The following is a 26,910-nucleotide window of genomic DNA, read 5'->3' as shown; positions in this document are numbered from 1 at the left end:
TGATGAAAAGTGACTGGATTCTGAATATGTTTTGTTGATGGGTTGAATGTGGGGTGTGATAGAAAGAGAGGAGTCAAGGATGGTTCTGGGGATTGAAGCTGGAAGCATGAGGCTGCTCTGAATTGAGGTGGAGTGAAGAGGTTTTGGTGGGGAGTTCAGCCTTGGATGTGATCATTTGAAATGTTGTGGAGATATGGACTGGGCAGATGTGGACTCTGCGTCTGGAGCTTAGGGGAGAAGACTGAGATGGAGCTATAGGTTTGGAAGTGTAAAGGTCACCCAGGGAGGGAGTAAAGATAGAGGAGACATCCTAGAGCATTGCCAGGTTAGATGGTTGGGGAGATGAAGAACTAGCGAAGGAGACTTGAAAAGCAGTGGCCACTGAGGTAGGAGTGAAACATTTTAGAAGCCAAGCAAAGATATATTTCAAGGGACAGGTGTGGTCAGCTGGGTCACACCCAAAAATAAATTGCATCTCTGCATTAAACTGTAGTAGTTACCACTGAAAACTTACAAGTGTTCCTTAGGTTTATCTTACTTATTTCTCAATATACAGAATTGTTTTAAGTGTTAAGTACAAATTCCCCCATTCTCTCTTCCTGCTCCCTAGAGGTCTCATTGTTAATAGTCTAGGTAACCTTTCAGATCTGTGTACGTGTGTGTGTTTATATATCTATATTGATATCTGTGTATCTATAACTATAAATTTCTCTCTTAAAATATTTCAAATATACATATACTCCAGAAAGTGGAGATTATTGTTAGATACTGATATGTCTACTACCCGTCAGAAAAGACCACTGTTCTGGATGTTTTGATCTTCACTTTCCCATTATTGCAGTTAGTTCTACTATTTTTATTTGCGTCATTAAACATACACATGTACATCTTCTCGATTGTGTGCACGCATGAGTGTGTTCTCTATCTCTTTCTCCCTGCTCAGACTCTTCCACTGCTTAAGGCTGTACTATATTTTTCAGACAGTTGCTGTAACAGCAGCAATGGTGGTCCTGTATCCAGCTGGGTCCTGGGAGACCCGCAGAAGTAATGATGCAGAAAACAGCACCCTCCACAAGGAACGTGTTAAGTAAGCTCGCTGATTAAGTTAGCCTTGGGGAGTCCCAGTCTCCATTTGACGAGCTCAGGAATGCCAGTGGGAGGACCATGGTCTAAGGGGAAGGACTGAGGCTTTAGTACCCTTCAGTCCTTGCTTCATATCCTAGCTGTGTCACTAATTGTGACCATGGACAAATTACCTAACTTTCATGCGCCTTAATTGTCTTCATCCATAGACTGGAAACAATAATTCCCACCTTAAAAGGTTGCTGTGTACCTTTTAAGTATTAAGTACCAATGTACCAATGACATTCATTCTTTTCTCTATGTCTTTATCATTTTTTTTCATATTTTACTGTGAAGTTAGTTGGTATACAAAAAGATTTAGGGGTACAATATACTCTGGCTATTTAGAAAGGGATATTGAGGTTAAACAATCTTAGTGCATAAAGAGTTGAACTGATACTAGAGCTCAAACAGTTTTTGTTTTTTTAAATTTTAAATCCAGTATCTTAACCAGTAAGGCTTTGGGTTTCACTGTGAGCAGGTTCACTGTCAAGACCACTACCAGAGGTTTGGTGTTCTTCTGTAGAAGAGTAGTTAATAATCTGGCCTCTCTTATGACTACTGTGTCCTACCTGTACTGTTCTCCAGTCTCAGGAGAGAACACCTCAAAAGATCCATCTCAGCATCAACTGGTGTGGTCTCAATTGTCAAAAGCATGGTTTGATCAGGTGCTTGTCAGCTGTGGTTTGTGCAAACAGACCTTTTATTGGGATTGTGGAATGAAGGGGTTAAAGATGAACAAGTGAGGAAAACGACTTTGTTTATTTTGTCATTGCTGAAAAATAATGAGACCTGCAAATGTTTAGTTGGCTGGATATTCCCTGTGAAGCCTCGGCCACTGCACTTGGGGATGTGACTGAGTCAGGACCGCCCAGCACACCAGAGGCGCATGAAATGGTGCTCCTCACCCGTGGTTCTCACACTAGCCACCCCACTTGCCCAGTGATTTGTACCATCATCTTTTTTTCCCCCTAAAAAATGAATTTTATTGTGTATATTTAAAGTATACAACATGATGTTACAGTAAAATTGTTACTGTAGTGAAGCAAATTAACATATCTCACATAGTTACCCATTTTTTTGTTGTTTTTTGTGCAAGAGCAGCTAAAATCTACTTGTTTGGTAGGAATCCCAAACACAGTACAATTTTATTAACCATAGTACTCATGTCATGCATTAGATTTCTAGGCTTGTTCATCCTACGTATCTGCTACTTTGTACCCTCTGACCCACATCTCTCCATTTCCTCCCCCTTCAGCCCCCCCGTAACCACTGTTTTGTTCTCTGTTTCTGTATATTTGACTTTTTTTTTTTTTTTAAAGATTCCCCATATAAGTAAGGTCATGCAATATTTTTCTTTCTGTGTCTGGCTTATTTCACTTAGCATAATGTCCTCCAGGCTCACCCATGTTGTGGCAAAGGGCAGGATCTTCTCCTTTTATAAGACTGAGTAATATTCCGTTGTGTATATATATATACACGACAGTTTTTTTATCCATTCATCTGTTGATGACACTTAGGTTGTTTCCTGTCTTGGCGATTGTGAATAATGCTGCAGTGAACATGGGGGTGCAGATATCTTTATGAGGTGGTGATTCATTTCCTTTGAGTATACGCTCAGAAGGATTGCTGGGTCATGATAGTTCAATTTTGGTTTCTTTAGGAACCTCCATACTGTTTTCCATAATGGCTGCACAAATCTACATTCCCACCCACAGTGTACAAAGGTTCCCTTTTCTCCAAACCCCGGACAACATTTCTTATCTCTTGACTTTTTGATAATAGCCATCCTTAGGATGTGAGGTGTTATCTCATAGTGGTTTTGATTTGCATTTCTCTGATGATTAATGATGTTGAGTTACTTTTCATATACCTGTTGGCCATTTTTATGTTGCCTTTGGAGAAATGGCTATTCGGGTCATTTCCCCATTTTTTAATTGAATTATTTGTTTTCTTACTATTGAATTGTATGAGTTCCTTATAAATTTTGGGTATTAACCCTTTATCAGATATATAGTTTGCAAATATTTTTTCCCAGTCTGTAGGTTGCTGTTTCATTTTGTTGATTGTTATCCTTTGTTGTGAAGATTTTTAGTTTGCTGTGGTCCTGATTGTTTCCTTTTGCTTTTGTAGCCTGAGCTTTTGGTATGATATCCTAAAAGTTATCGCCAAGGCCATTGTCAAAAAGATTTTCCTCTATGTTCTCTTCTAGGAGTTTTATGGTTTCAGGTCTTACATTTAGTTTTTGGTTTTTTAAAATCCATTTTGAGGTTGTGTGTGTGTGTGTGTGTGTGTGTGTGTGTGTGTGTGTGTGTGTGTGTGTGTGTGTGTGTGTGTGTGTGTGTGTGTGTGTGTGTGTGTGTGTGTGTGTGTATGTGGTGTAAGGTAAAGGTCCAGTTCCATTCTTTTGCTGTGGAAATCTAGTTTTCCCAGCACCCTTTATTGAAGAGACTGTTCTTTTTCCATTGTGTACTTCAGGTGCCCTTGTTGAAAATTATTTGACCATATAGAATAATCTACTTTTACACTTGGGTTTTTAAAGGAAAGTTGGGGGAGAAATAAAAATAAATGAATGCATGGCAATAAACTTTATTTATTTATTTATTTTTCTAAAGACGACCAGTAAAGGGATCTTAATGCTTGACTTGGTGTTGTCAGCACCACGCTCTCCCAGGTGACCTAACCGGCCATCCCTATATAGGGATCCAAACCCTTGGCCTTGGTGTTATCGGCACCACACTCTCCCAAGTGAGCCACGGGCTGGCTCTTGGAAATAAACTTTAAAAAGAAGTTCATAGCTATTGATGTTGTCAGTGGACCTCAAGTTGGGCAGAGGAATTAAATAGGCTCTGCAGATTGTTCACAACCTAGCCACATGGTTTAATAAAATTAAAAGGAAAGATATTAAGGGGGAGAGGAGGCTATTTATTGGCCAAAGTGGACAAAGGAGGAAAATAATGTGGTACAAGATTTCCACCCCCTTGACCCCCCAGTCCTCTGGTCCCATGAGTGGCATGTTTTATTGTTCTGAGCATTCTCCTTCCTGGGGTAGGTAAAGCAACTGTCAGTCAGCACAATGTTTGTGACCTCTTGGACGTGACCTGACTCCATTGGGTCCCTGCTGAGCCTCCTCCCTGGGGAGAGTTAAGTTGATCCAGTTGGGTCTCAAAGCATCATCCACATGGGAAATGATGGGCCATCCATAGCTCTCTTGTGGCTGGCTTGGGTTCCCCTTCCCCCAGCCTTTTTGCTGTTCTTGTTCACCAGAAAGAGACCAGCCCTGGTCCATTCTTCAGAGCTCCGTAGTCAGAAGCAGAGGATAAACTTTCATTGGCTTTTTTTCTTTTCACATCTTCTCAGAGAAGAATCTTACTTTTATTGGCTCAACTGCTTTATCTTACTTAGGAGGTAAAGTTCAGCTAACTACAGGAATCAAACCATACTTCATGGCTAGGTATACATGACTAGCATGAAGTTGCCTCATGCATAATCTGCGCCACAAAACATACTCAGTATCCAAACCTAATAACGTGAAGGAGGATGTGTATCCCTTTTTTTCATGATTGGTACTTGCTCTTCTTTTCTCACCTCTTGTGATGAGTTGATCACAGACAGAACCTTAAGAAACAGTGTATGTAAGAAACTCTTTGATATGGTAAATTTTAGAAAGCAAAAGCTGCAATGAAATCAGACTAAGAAGTATGTGAAGCTGTGGGACATTTTTATTTCTTCGAGGATGATAATATTGGGGGATTGTCAACTTTTTAAGGGAGAAATAAATAATAGCATGTGTAGGATTGGACCTAGTTGGATAATTATCAAAGAAGTTTTGACAGTTGATTTTTAGCCATGAAATTTTAAGGGAATTTTACTGAAGACATGTATCCAGGAAACATGTATAGATTATCACTCTTGTGCTAGAGCAGTGTGCAAAGTGCTTAGGGGACAAAGGTGAATGAGTCCTGGGCCTATCTCCTATGATGGACCTGTAGCACGCATTCTGTTAGGTGTATTCTTAAGGGTAGGATTGCTGAATTGTAAGGCACACATATAGGTTGTTTAGCTTTAATAAAGTCTTCCAAAGTGGTTGTTCCAATTTGCATTCCTACCAGTTATGTATGTTGCCACTAATTTTAACCCTGTTAGGACTGCCTGTATTCCCCACCATGCTTAACATAAGGACCACCATCCCCACAGGTACTGTCTTAGTCTGTTAAGTCTGCTATAACAAAAATACCATAGACTGGGTGTAGTGGATTGGATTATGTCCCGTCAAAACTCACTGAAGCTTGAATTGTGTCCCCAAAGTTTTATGTATTAGAAACTTAGCCCCCACTGTGACTGTTAAGAGGTTGGGAAATCCTATTATGATAATTGAAAGGTGGAGCCTTGAAGAGGTGATTGGGTTGTAGGACCGTGCAGCCGTGAATGGATGAAAAATGGTGGTTAGGAGCGTGGTTCTGAGGGCTTTAAAAGAAGAGGAGAGTCTGTCTGTCTCTCTCTCTCTGCTTCCACCATCTTGGAATGTGAGACCCCTGGGTCACTGTCACTACCACCAGATGGACTTTGAACTTCCGAGCCTCAGAAACTATAATTTCTGTTTATATATAACAATAAATTTCATTTTTCTATAAATCACCCAGTTCCAGGTATTTTGTTATAAGCAACAAAAACAGACAAATACACTGGGTGACTTAAACAACAAACATTTATTTTTCATAGTTTTGGAGGCTGGGGAGTCCAAAAGGTGCTGGTAGATTAGGGTCCTGCTTTCTGGTTCGTAGATGGCTGTCTTCTCATTGTATCCTCACATGGCAGGAAAGGCCAAGGGAGCTCTTTGAGTATCTTTTATAAGGGCACTAATCCCATTCATGAGGGATCTACCCTCATGATCTAATCACCTCCCAAAGGCTCTACCTCCTAATAATACCATCACATTGGGAGTTAGATTTTAACATATGAATTTTGGGGGACACAAACATTCATTCACTCTATAACAAGCACCAAAGCTGGAAACCTTCCTGTTTCTTTAAGATTCTTTTCTTTTACTTCATCCAATTAGTTTGTCAACAGGAATGGCTAGTCTTCCAAAATTTTTCTGGAATCTCTTTTCAGTCCCAGATGTCTTCATTTTTTTATTCAACTTGATGATGGCAAAGCTTGCTAATTTGGTTGTAATTGGTTGTTGACTTGATTTTCTTTTCTGTAAGCCAATCTCCAAATGTTCCCCTAGAATATAAAGATACATAACTAAAAACACCCATCAAAATTTATAGGCGCTCCAGTGTGAATTGAATGGGAATCTAATTTAAAACTGGCTGTCATGTAAAGTCTAAACTCCTTTGCATAAATATATACTGGAAAGAGTTAAGGAGTAATGATTTTTCATTCTATTGAGGATATCATTTGGGAAAAAATATGTACACATGCATATGTATGTACATACATACATAGTTACTTTTGTTTTTTGTCTCTGAAGTAAGATTTGGACTATAAAAGAAGCTAAAATATGAACAGATAATTTCTTGTCCCAGAAATGAATGAGAGAATTATGTATTTAAGGATCTCTCTGTTTAGATTTTAAAAATCTTGATTGTTGATAATAAATATTAGATGACATTTTATAGTTTATCAGTGTGTGTATGTGTGTACATAACTGCATGTGTTTCTCAGTTCTTACAATGACTGTGTTAAATAGGTAATATTATGGTATCCTCTTTTTGCAGTTGAGGAAATGGGGTCTCCAAGGGACTAAATAACTCATCCAGAGTAACATGGACAGTACTTGATTGTTTGGTACATATAACTAAGCTTTCTGACTTTATAGTTCGTGATCACTAAATTCTGGTATATCCTATCTGCATGTGACTTCTGTAGATGGGCTCTGAACTTAAGAATCAGTAGTTTGTATATACGTCCTATATATAATATTAGCCTATGGTCGACCTCTGTGTTATTGTCGTTTATTTATCTCAAATTAAAAGACCCTTATTATCTTTTCTCATGTTATAAAAATGGTACAGGATTTAGTAGAAAACACAGGAATATATAACAAAGTATGAAAAAGTAATTTTAAAAAACCACCTGAAATCCCACCATTTTGATTAGGTGTTACTTTTTAATATTTGGAATGCAAAGGTCTGCTGCCCTTTATTACCTGAGATTACAGTTTTGTGTCATCATGTCTTTACTTCGTTCGGAAAAAAATTCCAGTCACAGCTCATCTCTGACCTGATTTCATTTCTGTGTTGTGGTTATTTGGATGCTAATACTTGAAATAATCTTAAAAGGCAAAATACAAAATAGCATTCTCACATCGATGATTTCTATGCATGTGCAGAGGCTATGAATTTTAGTGATAAAATTAGGTTCTTCGTTTCTGTGCACCTCAAATATTTGTTTACATTTGTAATAATTTTCAAAGGAAAGTATATTGTAGTCAAGTGCATGGGATTTGGAGTCTGTCAGGTCTGAGTAACAGCACTGGCTTCATTATTTCCTAGTTGTAGGGATTTGAGCAAGTTTCTCAATTAATACCTACCTGATAGGGTTGCTGTGAAGACACAGTGAGATCATGTCAGCACTAAGGTAGTTGTGGTTGTTAACACTAAAAATAATAAGGGTGCTTTTTTTTTTTTTTTGTGGTCAGCAGTAATTTGTTTCCGAGTGGAAATAAGTGGCAATCTGAACTTCAACAGTGATAATGAGTGTCTCCTTAGGATTGCATAGAATCTTCATATTTTGAATGGTATAGTTGCTGGCATAATGGTAAGAGGCGACACAGTGTACTTTGGAGCTTCTTGGATTCTGCAGAGAATTTAAGCTCACAGTTGCAAAGTGAGCATGCACACACAACCTTGCAAAAGTTAGGTGCATACCAGACGAGTGAACAACACACTAATTATTATCCTACTGTTGAGAAAGTCTGGTAGAACCGTAGCTTCAGGCACTATGTAAGATTTAGCTTTTTAAGCTGGCAAAATAGTGCTTACTATTTTTAGTTCAATTTCTGCCCTTAAAAAAAATGTAGTATACTCCTTGTTACTCCTGGATGGTTTTATGTATTTTAATTAATGTTATCTTATTGCATTTGTGCCCCGAGGCTGCTTTAGGGAAAGATGTAATTTCAGAAGTCTGGTGAAATTAGATAGGTCTGACTGGGAAGACTCTGTTATTCTGATTATAAAATATTTTGGGTGCATCTATGTAAGGCATTCCTGTGCTGTAAATACATAGACAGTGTCCTGAATCCATTTGTCTTAGAGTGTTGTACAGTGGTTATAGACCAGTAAAGCAACAGTAGCTCCAGTTTGGGGGTGATTTTGTTGTTTTTGGTGTTAGACATGACTTCGTATTTTTCACTTAGAATCTCATCATGCAATGACATGTAAAGAAATGAAAGTGATTTTAGAAACCACACACAGCTTCCCAGCTTTATTACTTTATAGTCAGACTTCTGAGTGTTCTTGATTGAATTGGCATGAGGTACGTGACCAGGTAGAAATCAGCTTTCTTTGTGTCTAAATGAGTAGCCAACTATAAGACATGGAAAAGACATTTTAAATCACTGCCAGAACACAGCGTAATTAAAGTGTTGCAATAAAGTAAAAGACAATTCTCTGAGAAATAAAAATTAGTATTTTTAGTAAGGCTTGATATAAGACACAGTCAGTAAAGAGAAAAGCTATATAATAAACTATGTATAATGACAATATATAGAGCAGAGTTTCTCTTTAAAGAGAGTTAAGAATTCACATGCAATATGGCACAAAGCAGTTGAACAGTAATTATATAGTATCTTCCCCATCTTAAACATTAGGGTCCCGAAACCCTCTTGGTGGTAGGAAGAACATGAGGTTCCAAAAGTTAAAATCTTAGGGGGAAGGGTCAGGGATATCAAGATAGAAAGAACCTTAGGAACTTTGCACACATGATTTTTAAGATTCTCTAAAATAAACAGCAAAGTGCACTTTAGAAATCTCACACATAGTTTCTTTGTAATAGTGTGTATTCCTTTTGCATTGTGACAGATAATGACCATATTAAGATGCTTTTGTTTTATCCAGGGGCTGATCATCTATCCACATAGTCAGTGACTTGCTCTCCTTCCTTCTTTCCTTCCTCCCTCCTCTCCTCTGTCCTTTCCTTCCTTGCAATTTCCATTCTATCATTTCTTGTTTTGTACCAGGTGCTATTTTAGTTGAGGATACAAATGAAGCAAAGTCCCTGCCCCCAATAAGATTACATTCTAGTGAAGGGAGGTAGATAAGTGACTCAGGTTGTATTCTCCAGAAGCAGATTCTGGGATGGAGTTTGGAAAACAAAATTTTTATTTGGCATCAGTACCTGTGAACAGAAGGCGTTGGAAGCAGAATTGGGCAGATGAAGAAAAGGTTGTGATGCAGGTTTGACAGAGCCTCTACCAACCTGCCAGAGAGCTCTGGAGAGAATATCACCTGTCAGAGTGTCCCACACTGAGGTATAACCTCAGCCCATCACCAGGTGTATACCAGATGTGAGGGACTGCCCTGGGAAGGGTGTGACCTCAGGCAGAAGAGGTGGCGCTCTGCAGCTGAGGCTGCCCCGAAGAGCTGAGCCCTGGAGGCCATCTACCTGCAGCTGCTCAGGAGATTCTTCCATGAATGAGAGATCTAGCAGTGCATCTCCCAGTCAGCCACAGGAAGTACTTATGTATCTCGTGGTGACACATGATGGAGAAAAATCAAGCTGGATGAGGGAGAGAGAGAGTGTTGGAGGGTGGAGAAGGCCTTAAGGAGATATTTGAACAGAGAGATAAAGGAATTGAAGGCTCTGAGGCAGAGCAGTGCAAGCCCAGGGAAGAGCCAGGGCAGAGGCCTTTAGGAGGAGTGAGACTGGCATGTCGGGGGAACCATAAGGAGGCCAGGGAGTGAGCTAGGATACCATCATGTCGGGTCTTTTGGCTGTTGCAAGGAGTTTGCCTTTTATTCTGTATGAGGTGTTGCAAGGAGCTTGCCTTTTATTCTGTATGAGGTGTTGTATTTGCTAGGGCTTCTGTAACAAAGTACCACAAACTGGGTTTCTTAAACAACATTTGTTCTGGAGGCTAGAAGTCTGAGATCAGTTTATCGGTGGTGTTGGTTCCTTCTGAGGGCAGTGAGGGAAGGTTCTGTTCCAGGCTCCTGTCCTTGCTTTGGGTGGTTTGCTGGCAATATTTGCCATTTGTTGGTTTTTAGATCTCTGCTTTCATCTCCCCTGGTGTTCTACCCATGCGTGTGTCTCTGTGTCTAAATTTCCGCTTTTGATAAGGACATCAGTCATATTGGATTAGGATGCACCCAAGTGACCTCATCTTAACTAATTGTATCTGCAACAGTCCTATTTCCATATAAGGTCATGTTCTGAGGTACTGGGGCTTAAGACTTCCACATATGAATTTTGGGGGACACAATTCAACCCATAATAGGTAGGAAGCCATTATATGTTTTGAGCAGAGGATCTGATTTGCGTTTTAGAAAGGATCACTATTTTGTGGAGAATAGAAGGAAGGGAGGAAGCAGAGCCATTGCAAAAAGCAAGGCAAGATAATGATGATAGCTGGGCCAGGGTGCTAGAGGTGGAGGTGGTAAGTGGACAGGTTCTAGACGTAAGGTAGAGCTTGATAGGATTTCCTTAAAAATTAGATATGGACAGAGAGAGAGAGAGAGAGAGGGAGAGGGAAGGCAGAGGCAAGGATAGCTCTTGGGCAAGTGGAAGAATGAATGTTTTAGTCCGTTTTGTGTTGCTATAACAGAATTACCTGAGACTGGGTAATTTATAAAGAAGAGAGGTTTATTTGGCTTATGATTCTGGGCCAGCTGCATCTGGCGTGGGTCTCAGGCTGCTTCTACTCATGGCAGGAAAGTGGCAGGCAGCCGGCGGGTACAAGCAGATCACATGGCAAGAGGAAGCAAGAGAGAGAGAGAGAAGGTGCCAGGGTCTTTTTAAGCAACGAGCTCTCATGGGAACTAATAGAGCGAGAACTCACTCATTAATCCCCCCGCCCCCAAGGAGAGCATTAATCCATTCATGAGGCATCCGCCCCCATGTCTCAATCAGTTTCCAAAACTGCCACATTGGGGAACAAATTTCCATGTGAGTTTTGGAGGGGACAACACATCCAAACTCCATCAAATGAGGTTGCCATCTACTGAGATGGGCAAGGTTTTGGGAGAATCCAGTTTGGGTTTAACATTAGGATTTTGATTTAGGAGTTAACTTATGATGCCTGTCATGTAATAGAGACATTGAGTAGGCAGTTGGATATATGAGAGATTCTGAAATCTGGAAGTTCAGCTGGAGATATAATTTGGGAATCATGAGTATGTAGAAGGTATTTGAAGCCATGAGATTGGTTGAGATCACCACAGTAGGGAGTGTAGATAGATAAGAGGTCTAAGCACTGAGCCCAGCAGCACTCCTGAGTCTGGAGCTGAGGAAGGTGAGGAGGGACCATCAAAGAAGACTAGAGGAGGAGAAGTCAGTAGGAAAAGAACCCAAAGAAATGGGGGTCTTAGAAGGAATGTAATGAATGTGTTTCAAGATGAAGTAGGGTAAGGGTTCAGATTGGCCATTGGCTTTGACAACATGGAGGTCACTGGTGATCTTGACAAGCAGTTTTGATAGAATGATAAGAATGAAAGCCTGATTGGAGTGAACTCAATGGGAGGAGAGAAAGAAGAGACTGTAAATATAGACAGCTCTTGATTTCATGACTAGCTCTTTGATTCTGCTTGCTGGAGGTATGGTCCCATCATGTTCATCTCAAAGATGCAGTCACTAGGATGCTAGCAATGGAAAAACCTTTAGAAAATCTTTATATAACCTTCTAAGAATGGAGGTCTTGTGCTTCTCAGGTTACCCTTTTCTGTTACAAGGTTATTTAACTTTAACTCTGCCTAGTAATGATAACTTCATGCCAAAGTATGGTATGCTAGCCCCTCTCAAACAAGCTTTACCCTTCCTCCTCACAGGATAGTATAGTAATACCAAGTTCAGGAGGGCGTGAGTGAGTGAGTGTTAGGGTTATATAGGGCTAGTCATGAAGTCGTAAGGGAAGAAATATTTGACCTAAAAGGAAATTTATCTGGATTCATTTGTATGAATAACAATAATGGAGAAATTATACATAATTAACTCACAGGATAATTTACATCCAAAAACAATTTTATCCGTATTTCAGTTTCTTCCTTCACATATCTTACAATCAAGAGTTATGAGCAAAGTACAATTAACAGACTTGAGTTTCATCTTCTCTCATTGTCTTAGTCTACTAAGGTAATGGAGCAGAAGACTCAAAAAGGCACCTGAAGGAGTGGAGTGAAGCAAAAGGGTCCTTTATGTGTAGCCTCCCCCCCCCCGCCCAGGCCCCCCTGTTCCTCCCAGTGGCTTGGTGAAGCCTTTTAGAAAAAGCTCTCTATGTGTGCTTGAATTGAATGTGGGTGAAGGTATGAACCTAAACTTTTAGGGAGGCCTGTACAATGTCACAATCAAAGGACATGTTAAATGCTTAACTTCTACAAGGTCATATGAGGTCCGAAAAAAGTTTTTTTAATGTAAATGATAGAATTAAATTTGATCATTGATGTTCTTCCTCTTTTGAAGAGGGCACCTATTTAAGAGCACACCTGTTAACTCACAAAATTCATCTGACCAGATGTAATTATTTCTTGTGATATGAAAAAGACTTTTTTCTGGGGTTCATTTTCCTCCACTGAGTTCACAGGGTGGGGGGGAAGGGAGTGGAATTAAACTGCACAATAAGAAGAGCTTTAGATTTAATACAAGGGAAGCTTTTCCTAATGAGGCAATTTGAGGGTGGTTATGGCTTCTCTGCAGGATTTATAAATCACTCCCTTGTAGGTGATCAAGGTAGAGTGATCAGGAGACCTTGAAACAGGGACCATCTGGTCCATCGGAAGATACAAGAAAACGTTTGGGCAAGTTTAACTCTGCTCTTAAAGACGCTGAAGCAAACACACAGCCCCACTGACACGCAGGCTTTCTTAGGCTTATTCCAGACCCACAGGACCCCAGTGTTTAAAAGCACCTATGCCCCTGCAGGAGCCAGTGAGGAGGAGATAGACATGCTGCCTCATTCTGAAGGAAGTTCTTCACAGGCCCAAACTTCTGCCCACAGAGACAAATGATTTCTCAGATTTCTGTCCATTCTAGGAGGTATTTTGTTCTTGCAGATTCTTTTTTAGGTATGAAAGAAAGAGGAGTGTTATCTGGGTATTGTTCCTGTTACATCCTGTAAAGAGTTAACATATTATCGACTACTATTTTGTATGCTTTCCTTGAGGCTTTAAAATAGTGTCCTTCCCAAGATAATGAGGTTCTCAGGCAACTGTCTTCCTTCTAACTATCTGAATTCATATATAATCTAGCATTATTAACCCTTTGTAGTTCATTTTTTTTAATGCCAGTATTTGTCTGTTATGGGGGATTTTAAATAAAGCCAGCTGTGTTATATTCATAGAATCGATTTTCACTTGTTTAATGTCTTTGGTGATTTATCTTCAGGGAGTGTTAATACGGCAGTAATTCTGCTTAACATTTCTTGCGCACACATTTAATTGATACTATATTTCATGAGGATTATTGCAGGTTTATTGCTGTTGTATTTAGAGTTGTGGTTCCGTGCTAGGCATGAGATTCCTGAATCTGTTTTTTTTCCATTTTAATTGTGTGTGCTTTTGAGCTGACAAGTTGGAGAAGAGCTGTTAACTATTTAATAGACCTGGCAGATAAAAAAACATTTTGGTAGAATAGACCTGGGGCTATTTTGCCTGTGGATGTTGTTGTATGAATCTATTTTTTTTTATGACAATAGCTAAGTTGAATCTATATCTATATCTATATTTATATATAGATATACACACACACACACATATATATATATTTATGTTTTGGTGAGTATTAGTGTTTGCTTTATGAGAGTACTTCAAAAAGTTCGTGGAGAAATGGAACTGAGAAATAATATGAATCTTTCCATGAACTTTTTGAAGACGTCTCGTAATTCTCAATTAAGTTTCCTGGGACATCTCTGGCTATGTGAATGGCAGCAGTTGTATTGCTTTTTAAAGCAGGTTAGTTTACATTGTTATTCTTTTTTAGAATCTTCAGTGGTTTTTCAGACCACTAGGATACCAGTATCCGAACGGTACAGTTCTCATTGGAACCTCACATGGTATGGCACTTAGCAGGTGTTCACTGTGTAATGAAAGAACAAATAAATGTCCGGACAACAAAAAACTTTTTGTTGAGTGAATAAATGGATGTCCATGCAATAGAAATGGCACATATACAGCATGGTGGTGGGCCCTGAAGGAAGGAGGGTTTGCCCATCAATCACAGTCTTTAATAAATATTTGTTTAATGAATGAAAAGTGGAAAAAGAGGAAGGAGGTAATTCTAGGTAGATGGAAGGGAAGAGTAAAATCTGTAGAGACTGGAAAGTACAAGCCAAGGCTAAGACCTGAGTATTTGTATTGGATTTAATTCTGGCTGCAGAATGTTCTGGAAGGAACTTCAGACTAGGAGTTAACACACTTGGTTCTTTGCCATTTACTAAGAAAGTGACCTTGGGTGACTAAGTTAACTTTTGGGCCTTAGTTTTCTCATCTGCCCTGCCTTCCCTAAAGGATTATTGTGAATGTCAGATGAGAAAATTTTTATGAGAGAGTTGTGCAAACTTCTAGGCTCATATATGTTAGGTGGAAGGTGAGGTCCATTCATCCAAGAAATGTTTATTGAGTGCCTGTAGTGGCCATGCACTATGATAGATGGTAGCAATATGGCTTTCGTTCTAGTGGGTGAGAAAGATATTAACCAAATAATCACTCAAATGTAGAATTATAAGCTGTTTTAAGTACTGCAAAGTACAGAGTACTAGAGGCTCATTCTAGTCTGGGTGAGAGTAGAGCTCAGCTCTGGGGTTTGAGCTTTATCCTGTAGACTGTGTAGTTTTCAGAGATTCTAAGTAGAGAGTGTCTTAAATCTAGCATTGCTTTAGGAAGTTTAATCTACTGGCTTCATGTAGGATAGACTGATGAAGGGTTGGAGTGTGGGAGAATAGTTAAAGAAGCTACTGTCATATATATTTTTTTTTCTTAGAATTATTTTAATGTTTTAATTGTTTAATATTGATACTTTTATGTGAGGTTTTCTGGAGTCTTGATGTTTCTATGGTTTTCATTTGGTATACTATATCAGTGAACACCTATTTTTAGTTAAACATGAAGTTGTTTAGCATAAAATACTAGCACACGTTTATGTAGGTTCTTCTGTGTTCTGGAGACCCTGTACTTAGTGCTTTATATGTGTTAATTCATATTAACTCTCAACAACCACTATTGAGACCATTTTTTTTTTTTTTTTGTCGTTTTTTTCGTGACCGGCACTCAGCCAGTGAGTGCACCGGTCAGTCCTATATAGGATCCGAACCCACGGCGGGAGCGTCGCCGCGCTGCCAGCGCAGCACTCTACCAAGTGCGCCACGGGCTGGCCCTATTGAGACCATTTTATCCAACCATATTGTCCTCATTTTACAAATGAGGAAGCTGAAACCTGCCAGGATATACAGGTAGAAAGTGGGACCCAGTCATCTAGCTCCAGGTGTGTGTTCATCACTATATTATCACCTTTTCATTTAAAAACAAAGAATTTAACATTCTGTAAGTGAAGATAGAGATACCAGTAAAGCAACCTTTAACTAACCACGGTTGAGTCCCTTTATCTCAATATACTTCTTTCTTCCTGCTTTTTCAAAAATAAATTTTTGTTAATTACCAAATTGGGAAAAAAATCTATTTTAAGGCAAGATTTTTTTAGGTTATATAGTAGTTTGCATTTTGCAATGAGGATTTATAAAAGCTTGGTTAGCCCTTGACATTGTTTTCTGGGCTGGATGGCTCCCCGTTTTTTCCTTTGTTTCATAAGCAGAATAACTGTCAGCTGAGTCAGTGAGTGTCCAAATCTGTTCACTGTGGTAGATCTTATGTTTGCCTCCTGTCTTTCACTGCCCAGAAGAGCTTCAATTCAGTGTCAGCTGTGCAGTTAGTGCTGGGGCAGTAGAATTTTAGAGTGGATAGCATCCACATCATGCACCTACACTGACTCCCTGGGTTTACAGATGGGAACCCCAAAATGAAGGTGAGCCATTTCCATGGGGCCGTGGTGTTCCTTATTGGCAAAGCCAGAACCAGAGAGCAGGACCCAGAACATCAGCCCAGTGTTTTCCCATGGTCTGTTTAGGCCTTGCACATTTCCATGTTTTTAAAAAAAATATTATTTCTATTTTGTTGCACTTGTGTAATATAATTGATAGTGAAATTTTGTATTAATTCACCTAAGTCCTAGTGCTTTGAAGTGGGGGTAGGATACACTCTGACTCAGTTGAAAATGAGTTTGTGTTCAGATTATGTCAATATAAGCATTAATGAAATCTTTAATTTTTTTCCTGTAATTTTAGTTTTTATCAACCCAGAATGCTTTATGAAGTGAGCCATCCTGCATTAATTTCCATTACACTATTATACTTTTCATTTGTTTTGCTTATTTTTCCTAACACTAAATTAAAACTTTAGTCCTAAACTATGGGCCAATGTGGATATGCTACAAAAATTCTGAATTCAGAATTAAAACCTGTGGCTTTGGATTAGTTTGGTTTCATGGCTAAGAATCACTGACATTTTTTGTAGTGATAGTAAGAAAAAATGTTTTGTAGTATCTCATAAGGGACTTTTTATATATTACTTTATAATTCTGCCTTTTGTTTATTGATCTTTGGGATCTGCAGATGATAGGGAGAGGGTTGGAGGGGTGGGGGTGGGGATAAAAAATGATGCTTTCTGTCTAGTGTAAACCAGTTTGTCCCCTGAGGGCTCTGCTTTAATTTGGTTAATGCTGTTAACTGCTAAAAAGTACATTTTCTGCAGGAATCTTGTATGGATGTAATGATGCTAAGAAAGAGACATAAGCTTGCAATTTCACAAATTGTTTCATTTTCTTTATTTGATTAGAATCTCTTTTGGACTCCTTATGTTTTCTGTGATTAGTGTGTCTTTCCACACATTGTATTTTGTCTCTGTTTTATCACCTACCGGTTATGTTTCAGTAATAGAGCCAGAGGCCAGAATCTCTTAAGTATTCTGTACAGAATTTTGTGTTAACAATGTAAACTCTTTTATCTGGGATTATCATGACCAGCGGCTGATCAGTTATTTAAGGTGGAAATATATTAAAAATGTTATTTTCATACCTTAAACATTTTATTTTTTTTTAATTTAAAATTTTTATTATTGCTTTTAAATGTAGAGTGCTTTTTAACATAGACATTTCTGGGCACTTTGGCTTGTGTTCTATATTGGGTCTATGAGATAAGTAGGAGGACATTCATTCAGAAAAGTTAGAGGGTGAAGTTAGGAAAAAGAGAATTCACCCAAGTTAAATATTTATTTTAAACTCGAACATATGTTTGTTAATTTCTGATGTAGGACCAAAGCCTGATAAGTGGTTTCCATGTTGGTTTTTGCACACAAACAGTACCTGTGATACATGGTCTATACCGTTTTCAGTTTGGGTTGCTTTAATGTGCTTTAAGATATTATGAACAACCTTGAGTGCAGAATCCTCCCAGATTGTTGTGATTTGCCTCCCACTCCCAGTCCTTTGCCATTTCCTCACACCTAATATAATGGCAATTATTTTAGTGTTTCCCTTTTATTGAATTTTTCCAAATCATTCAGATGTTCAACTTCATTTTCATTAAAACATTAATTTCTGTGAATGCATATTCTATATGTTTATATAAAATTTACTATGTGTTTATATACAGTTAAATTAAATTGCATAACAACTGGCATAAATGTGTTAGAAATAAACATTTCAGATACAACTTGACTGGTGGGAGCAGATACTGCTTCTCAACCTGTATATGGTGAAGGTCTAATCTTTTTTATTCCAATCTGTCATGGACCTATACTTTTATAAAAGAAAAAAATAAATAAAGAAGAAGAAATAAGAAAGACATGCAAAATACAAGCTTAATTTTTAAACTTAATTTTAGAAAGAACAGAAATTAAATTACATTTCGGTAAGTATAATTACAACAAATGTAATACAGGCAAAAAAAAGAAAAAGAAAAATCTGTACGTGTTCTTTGAAAACGTGCATATATTCACATAGGCGATTCACATAAAGAATCACTATTACTCTTACTAATTTTTTATTCCATTTATATCTAAACAAAAAACTTCAGATGAAATGTCTCTCCATGTTAAATACCTCTACGTATACTTTGAACAAACTCCATGTATATCAATATTTATAGTTTTTGATGTCAAACATGAACTTATTTCTTCCTTGTTGTAGTGGATTTAATTATGTCCCCCCAGAACTCACTGAAGCTTGAATTGTGTCCCCCAAAGTTTTATGTATTAGAAACTTGGCCCCCCCTGTGACTGTTAAGAAGGTGGGTAATCCTACTGTGGTAATTGAAAAGTGGGGCCTTGAAGAGGTGATTAGATTGTAGGACTGTGCTGTAATGAATGGATTAAAAATGGTGGTCAGGGGTGTGGTTCTGAGGGCTTTAAAAGAAGAGAGTCCGTCTTGCTCTCTCGCTCTCTCTGCTCTCTCTGCTTCCACCATCTTGCAATGTGAGACTCCTGGCTCACTGTCACCACCACCAGATGGACTTTGGACTTCTCAGCCTCAGAAACAGTAAGCAATATATTTCTTTATAAATCACCCAGTTTCAGGTATTTTGTTACAAGCAACAGAAATGGACTAATTTACTTTTTAACCTATCTAGGCTGTGTTGGTGGCAAGCTTGTCTCAGGGCTAAAGTATAATGTCTACCTAAATATAATTTAAAGTATAATGTACAAAGTATAATGTATATCTAAACTGTTTCTGGTTTTGTTTTAATAACACTCATGGTAGAGGAATTGATTTTACAGTGGGATGTTGATGAGAAAGAAAAAAGCCATTTTAAAGCAATTTTAGAAATCTCAGGATATTCATTTTAAATTTTCCTCCAAAGTGAAGCAGGATGCTTTAGTGTCAAAATTCTTCTTCAATCCTTCCGTAGTAGCCAGTGCCAACAATTTATGCTATACATTTATGGTTAAATTTAAGTGATCTTCCAGTGTAAGAAATGGATTCCTGTTTTTAATGCTTTTGTATTAGAGTTGACAGGTTAACATTAAACTATCACTTGTGGTCATGTTGTTCTTTGCAGCTTGATTTGTAGGCAGCTGCCGTGTGCAACTCACCTCACAAGGTCAGTAACACCGGCACTGGTCAATGAAGTAAGTCTGCTGTTCATGCAGTTGGATGATATAACCATGTCTAATGGCTCTATCCGTTTCCAAATGCCCACTCTCCATTTCTGTACTTATCTCATGGGCAACTGGCAACAAACGATAGGCAGACTAGCACCCTTCTGTGGACTGCACTTTGAGTAGTCCTGTGCTCAAGCAGTTACTAGTTGTGAGCTGCTTGTGTGCTCAAACACCAGTCATTATTTCTATAGTGGGGGTAGGATGTGCTGTTATTTGGGCAGAGTAGTTAAACAGAGATCAGTTAATAGAGTCTCCTTTTGTATAAATTTTTTTGGCAGGGGGAGAAAGTTCATGGATTTCGTGAGATTAAAAAAAGTTAGGAACCACAATATCAGATGTAGTGTGTGTGTATATTTGTATGTGTTATGTATCTGTTTATTCCAGTGATTGTGAGGGTAAGGATCATGTTCATCTTTGAATCGCCCACTGGGCTTTGCCTGTAGCTGCTATGTATTGGTGCATATGATACATGCATCTGGAATGTAGCCACTTCAGTGGTGACATTTTCTAGAGCTGGGTTCTCTAAAGTGTAGTTTTCTGGTAAGAAACCAACACACTCTTGAATTCTCAAGTTTCTCCCCTGGTCAATAGGAATCTGTTCAGTTATTCCCTTAAGAAATCTCAGTATTTGGTTCCTTCTTCATTTGCCTGAGTATATTGCCTAGGCTCAGGAGAACTGAACTGCTGTTACAGTGAAACACACCCTGAAAAAATGATCGATTTGGCTGTTTCAATTCCCTATTCTTATCTGTTAACTAACATGATTTTAAGTGATAATACTTCTGTGAGCAGGGACTGCTTAGGGTAGCTGTGATTTATCTTGCTTTTATTGGCTCATAGTTGAGATAGAAGCAAGTTTTTCATGTTTTTTAAGCAGATGAAATTTTAGGCATAGTTCAGATTCATTCTTATGAAAGTTATTAGTGGAATCTTTAGTGTTTGAGAAAGGGACTGAATGTCCTTGGTAAGACAGGATTTTGAAAGAGAAGGCGACAATAAGGCTGCAGAGGGGAGTGGGAATGTACTGATGATGAGTATAGATTTATCTCAGAGTCAAAAAAGTATAGTGTGTTAATTTTGGAAGCATTTCCTTTCTTGGTGTTATACCTTGCAATTTGAAGTTTTTCAGTATCCTAAAATGAGCTGATTTGACAGTCACAAAGTATCATTGAAAAAATGACAACTTTGCATCTTTTGCCAGGCTTTTTTTCCTCCATCTGATGAAAGAAAAAGCAGTGATAAATTTCAAGCGTGTTTAGAGGGAAGCCATTTTGACGTGATTCTGGTAGCTATCACTTATTGAGTGTTTCTTGGTATCCATATGCTTGATGTACTTTATTTCAAGCCAGGGATGTGGGCAAGATCTCTCACTCCCATTGTATGAAGTGCATAGTACAAGACTAGGTATTGGGATGTGATGATTTCTCTCTGGATGCTTCTAATATAATGGGTAGACCAAGAGCCTTACTAATATGTAATTAGAAGTGGTGGTAAGTTCTATGAAGAGAAGTTATAGGGTGCTATGAGAATGTAAAACAGGGCGCTCATCTAGTCCCCGTGGTTGGTGAGGGAAGACATTCCAGATTCAGTGATATTTAAGCTGAAACCCAAATAAATATTGGGTGGAAGTTAGCTAGGCTGAAGTACTATATATGTGTATGTGTAGTGGGGTGGTGGCTGGTGGCTGGGGTGGGAAGACACTAGACACAGTTTGCACTAAGCCTTTGAAGTGATGATCAAGGCTGGCTCTGGGACTCTGGAGCACGCAAAGGGGTGGGATGCTAGATGAGATGCTGGAGCAGCAGGCAGGGGCCAGGATGCTAGGCTGCAATCAGGATTTTGGTCTAAGTGCACAGGGAAACTTTAAAGGGTTTTAAGTAAGAGGAAAAACATGGATAGATTTATGTTTTGTAAGGCTCATTCTGGGTCACTGTGGATACAGGTCCTGCTGGAGCCTTGTTCAAACTGTGACTCAGCTGAAACAATCCAATAACCCTTTGCTGAGTTGTGTGTATATTTGGCTCTTGGCCCTATTTTTGTCCTCTGTAATCCTGTTTATTCGATAAGATTCAAAGTTTGCTGCTGACATCTTCTTCTGCTTTACAAAGTGACTGTACCTTGACTAAATTATTTTTGTTGGAGCTGCCTGTTATCTTTGCAGGACACTGTGGAACAAAACAATTTATTGGGTGTCCAGGCTTGCAGAACGGTCGTTGGGCAGGGCCTATTGTGCAGATAGATCTTTATGACCACAGTCCAGGGTTTGGCTCTCAGCTTTGATGACCTGGAAGATCGTTTTTTTCTCATCACACTTCTAAAGTGATTGGGCTCTGGGGGACAGGTTCTTGTTAACCCAAATCACAGGAGACTCATGTAAACTGCAATGCCAGATGGTTAACGTTAGAGTGAAGACTAGAGCTGGGAAGGGATCTAGACATGGTTTCTGAAGACAAAGCTACATGGGAAGCCAGATGAGCATCTGACATGACGAGCTGGTTAGGTCTCCATAAGGCCTGTCTCTGCAGACCTGCCAAGGGGCCTGGATACTTTAGTGGGGTGGACATTATTATTATTATTATTATTAATTATTATTATTATTAGAGGGTCCTACATTCTAGCTGTTTGGGCTTCCTTATTGTTGGTCAATACTCTTCATTGTCTATTTAAAATTTTTTTTATTGCTTTTAACTTTTCATTTTGAAATAATTTAAGGCTTTCAAAAAAGTAGCAAAAGTAGCATAAAGAATTCCTCTGTAATCTTCACCCAGATTTTCTAAAGGTTAGCGTCTTATGTAATCATTGTACAATTACCAAAATCAGGGAAATTAACATTGATATACTATATTGTCTGTAGGTCTTATTCAAATTTGGCCAATTAATGTTCTATTAATGTTCTTTTTCTGGTCTGGGTTCCAACCCAGGATTACATGTTGCATTTAGTTGTTTCCTTAGTTTTCTTAGTTTTCTTTTAATATGGGAAAATGCCTCTCACTCTTTGTCTTTCAAAACCTTTACACTTCTGAAGACTACTGGGCTGTTGTTGGCCAGTTATTTTGTAGAATGCCCCTCAATTTGAGATTTTTGGTTTTTTCCTTGTGACTGAATAAAGGTTATTATGCATTTTCATTAAGATTGTGGAAGTGATATTGTATGCCTCTCAGTGAGTCACTCTTCTTTGTTTTTACCTATAAAGTAGTTATTTTTTCTTCTAAATGGATAGGATACAATTAAGTAGGCTTAAGTTTCTCAAACTTGAGATAATGTTGACCTCTGAGACTATGTCTGGGGCACCGTAGTTTGAGAAACACTAAAGTAAGAGTTGCTCCTATTTTAAGTGATAATGGTACCAACGTGCTTATCAGTGCAAACATAGGAATTGAGATTACAGTGATGGCTATAATAAAGTTGCCATCTGGATGGCCTAGGATGTGCTTATATTATTATATATTAATTTTCTAAATCATCATAAAAATAGAAAAAGAAATAGTTTCTACCTGGGGAAAATGTCCCTGGACCCCAGCTAGGAAAACTTTGGATAGTTTTACCCATCCTAAATACCTTACTTACCAAAGACTGTACCATTTTGATAAGGGATTTGGCGGTTCCCTGGACTTGAACTGATTATTTATGGGTGGGTACTTCCCCCCATGCCCTACTCACCCCATGGAATTTTAATTTAGAGTATCTTCATTCTGTTTTAGGGTTGTCTTAGATTAATAAAACAAATAAAACTAGTCAACATTTTTCTTTACAAAGTTCATTCTTCATTCTTTCCAATTCTTCCCATTTCTAGTTCTTATCTTTATTTTTAAAAAATCCTACAGTGATATTTTCTTTCCCTTTTTTTCCCCTATCCATTTTTGGCTCTTTACCCATGTAAAATATTACAAAAATAAATCAGCTAAGGGTTTTTTTTTTTGGTTTTTTTTGGCATAAATACAGTGAAAGCCATTGGTTGAAATGATTACAGCTTGGAAAATTTTAGATGGAGGCACTTTAGAAGAAAGATTTCACCGTATCACAGGCTGCTGCTTTGAAATAACTCATGTTTCTTTCCCACTTCTAAATTGTCATTTTTCCAGTTCTCCTTTTTGGAAGCTTTAGTATGCAAAGCTTTGACAACAATTTAGGAAAATGAAATCACTATCCAGTGTGTGTAACATTTGCTTGAAGATAATTCATTTGGCTCAAAATTGGCAGTTACTGAAATGGGTAAAACAATGAAATGTTTGCATGGGTTCATTGTTTCAAGGAAGGAAATCCTTCAAGGTGGCCATTTAATTACAGGGCTCTGAAAAGCCTTTATCTGATTATACATCTCTGAATGGTTTTTGTGCTTTTTCTTCAGTTTCATGTAATGATTGGAATTCTCTGTACCTTTGCCTGTGCTGTATCTCACCTCCGTCTTTGTCCTCTACCTCACCTTACTTTGGGCTGATAGTTCGTTTCCTGTATCAGGTAGAATAATTTCCATTGTAAATGGCAGAAAATACAACTTAGCCAAGCTTAAGCAACAAAGGGTAGATATCTATTTGCTCACCTAATTGAAGAGGAGAGATTGAGTTAGGCTTAGGTTTGATCAGGGCTGTGGTTCCATTTCTCTTCAGATCTTTAGGTCGATTTTTCTCAAGCTATCTGAGGGAAGGAGCTATCTATCTATCTATCTATCTATTTATTTATTTGTTTATTTTCTCTCTCTCTCTCTCTCTCTCATCCAATGCAGGCCAATACTTTTGTAAAATACCATACAAATGAATTACTAGAAAAGCCAAATAAAAAAGACCAATATAAGCCCAGTGTTTTTAATAATTGGATTCAATAGGTATAAAATACTTTCTTCAAATTGTTGGAAATGTTTCTAAACATGCTTATTCTCAATTTCTGTCCTAACCTTGTTATAGACTGGAGAAACACTGCTTTGGCACTGGCCTCTTCTGCTGGCTTTCATTCAGTGGGGCTTTCCTCAGTGTGGCAAGTGTTTGCCAGTAGCTTCCAGAATGATGTATGTCTGTTCACATCTGGGCAAAAAGTTTTCCTAACAATTGTTGCAAAGTGTTGAGCTTTGTTCTAATTGGACCAACTCAAAGCCCATCACTGAGATCAGGGGAATGCCATTGGCTCCTTGTTTAGATTATTTGTTCATTCTTAGACCTCTAACTGTTAGAAGGAATATGGCTTTAGGAATGAAGAATGGGGCAGCTTCACTGAAACCATGTGACTGCCATACAATGCCAGGGAGGCATTGTATTACTGAGTACTGTTGTATATTAATTAAAATACCAACAGCCACCACTTGTATGGTACATTACACTTTACATTTGGTCTGTGGTATAATAAAAAATAAACATTTGGTCTTTGTCCCAGGTTCCTGGCACAGAACCACCATAACCCTTGGAATCCCTTGAATGAAGAGAGTGTCTTTTGTATGCTAATGAGGTGAGTCCAGAGTGGGAGTTGGTGGGGGGAGTGGGGGTGGCAGGGGAGGCAACTTCAGGTTACCAGATCACCAGAAAGATCAGACCGTAATTAGAGGGTTGGAACTTCCAGTCCCATTTCTGACCTCTAGGTTGAAGAGAGGGGTTTAATGATTTAATCAATTATTCCTACATCATGGAACCTCCAATAAAAAACCCTAAACAGTGGGGTTTGGAGGGCTTCTGGGTGGGTGAACACATCAAGGAGCTGGGAAAGTGTCATAGTCAAAGAGAGCATGGAAACTCTGCATGCTATCACCCCCCCTTGCCCAATGCATCTCTTGCATTTGGCTGTTCCTGAGTTGTATACTGTGTGATAAAGTGGTAAACTTAAGTAAAGTTTTTTTTCTGTCCTGTGAGCTGTTCTAGTGAATTATTAAACCTTGGGGGGGGGGGGTTAACTGGGAACTCCCAAATTTGCAGCCAGGTCAGACAGAATTGTGGGTAACCTAGGGACCTGGTACTTATGACTGGCATCTGAATGAGGACAGTCTTTGGGACTAGACTCTGAAATCTATAGCCTCTGACTCTTGTTCTGGATAGATGGTATCAGAATACAATTGGATTGTAATCACCCAGTTAGTGTTGGAGGATCAGAGAGTCAGATAATCCTTGTAGCATCCTTGAGAGATGGGTGCTCTTATGACCTTCCAGTGCAGTGAGGGAAAAGATGTGACTTACCCAGCATTGCACAGCTAAAAATGGCACAGCTCAGGTTCTTTGGATTGCCGATCTCAAACTGTCTCCTCTATGTGAGTGTCTTGCAGATATTTCAAATTGTTACTGAACTCAGGTCCGGCTGCCTGCCCCCTTGAGAAGGAATGAAAAAAAAGACTCAGAAATCAAATGGTTTGTGTTAGAGAAGCAGATGTATTCAGCTGAAGGAGATGGTAGGCTATCCCATCTCAAAGATTTAGATTTACAGAGGGGTTTTTAAAGGAGGTGTTTAGGGAATGGAATGTGCGAGGTGAAAAGCAGGAGAGAAGGAGACGTGAGCTACGAGGGGTCTGTGGGTCAGGTACAAGGACTTGCCAAGGCCTCCTCTGGTTTCTGTTCTCATCTTTGCTGTTATCTCAGGACCCTGCAAGATTTTGATTTGCGCCTGTGTACTTGGCTGGTGCCCAAGGTCAGATTCCAGTCATTTGGCCTTGATCATTTCTCAAAACTCTACAAGTCTCAGAAAAAGAACTATTAGCTTTGCAAAGTACTAATTAGCTTCTTGGCCTTGTTTTCCTACTTACCAAGCAAGATAAGAAAGTCAGGGGATGGGAAGAAAGAGTGGAGAGAAAAAAAACTCTCCTTTTTAAAATCCCCTGTCCCCAGCCCAGGCAGTTTTAGGTCCCAACATGGCTTAAGTCCTGCTCACTCCAGCAAAATGGTTAGATAAAATGTAAGATAATCGATTTTTTTGTGAGTGAAGTGTTAGAGATTCAGCGGTTTAGGGAAGTGGTTTATTACCCTCATGGTTAAACTTCCTGCAAAAGGGGCTGAAGGAAAAATATACCAACTTAAAATCCTTTGTAAAATAAAAGTTAAAGAGGAAAATGAAAGTCCAGAATTACTCCCAGAAGGTGGACATTATGTTTAACCTTGATAGATACTTAAACACCTGGATTTAATCTAGCACTCTAAAAAATAGCCATGTTTTAAGAGATTGCTTAGGAATATTCCTACTTTAAAAGAATTAACTTCTAAGTTATAACCTTCTGCTGGTTCTAAAAACATCTGGAATTTACTCTTTGTGCGTGTGTTAAAGCTAGTGTGATATAGGATTTGAAATCCAGAGGATCTATTTTATTTGTTTAAAGATTAACATTTAAGGAGAAGTGTTATTGTTTCACTTTTTCAGACAATCTATAAACTATAGGGTTTCACTTTGTTTTATTTATTTTTATTTTTATTTTTATTTTTTTTGTCTTTTTGTGACCGGCCGTACCGCGCTCAGCCAG

The 26,910-nt window shown here is 38.6% G+C and overlaps 1 protein-coding gene across 9 annotated transcripts in view; it reads left to right on the top strand.

The window, feature by feature from the left end:
* APBB2 (amyloid beta precursor protein binding family B member 2) overlaps positions 1-26,910 on the top strand; it is a 357,658-nt gene that overhangs the window by 22,974 nt on the left and 307,774 nt on the right. Inside the window, exon 2 of one of the 9 annotated variants that reach the window (XM_063107681.1) lies at positions 24,852-24,923. The exons of the other annotated variants lie outside the window; for them this stretch is intronic. The gene's annotated coding sequence lies outside the window, so the exon portion shown is untranslated. The remainder of the gene's footprint in view (positions 1-24,851; positions 24,924-26,910) is intronic. 9 annotated transcript variants of the gene reach the window in all.

This window comes from Cynocephalus volans, chromosome 9 (genome assembly GCF_027409185.1).
Source record: "Cynocephalus volans isolate mCynVol1 chromosome 9, mCynVol1.pri, whole genome shotgun sequence".
Classification (NCBI taxonomy): domain Eukaryota; kingdom Metazoa; phylum Chordata; class Mammalia; order Dermoptera; family Cynocephalidae; genus Cynocephalus; species Cynocephalus volans.
The sequence above is the reverse complement of the archived record's forward strand: the minus strand, read 5'-3'. Positions and strand labels throughout refer to the sequence as shown.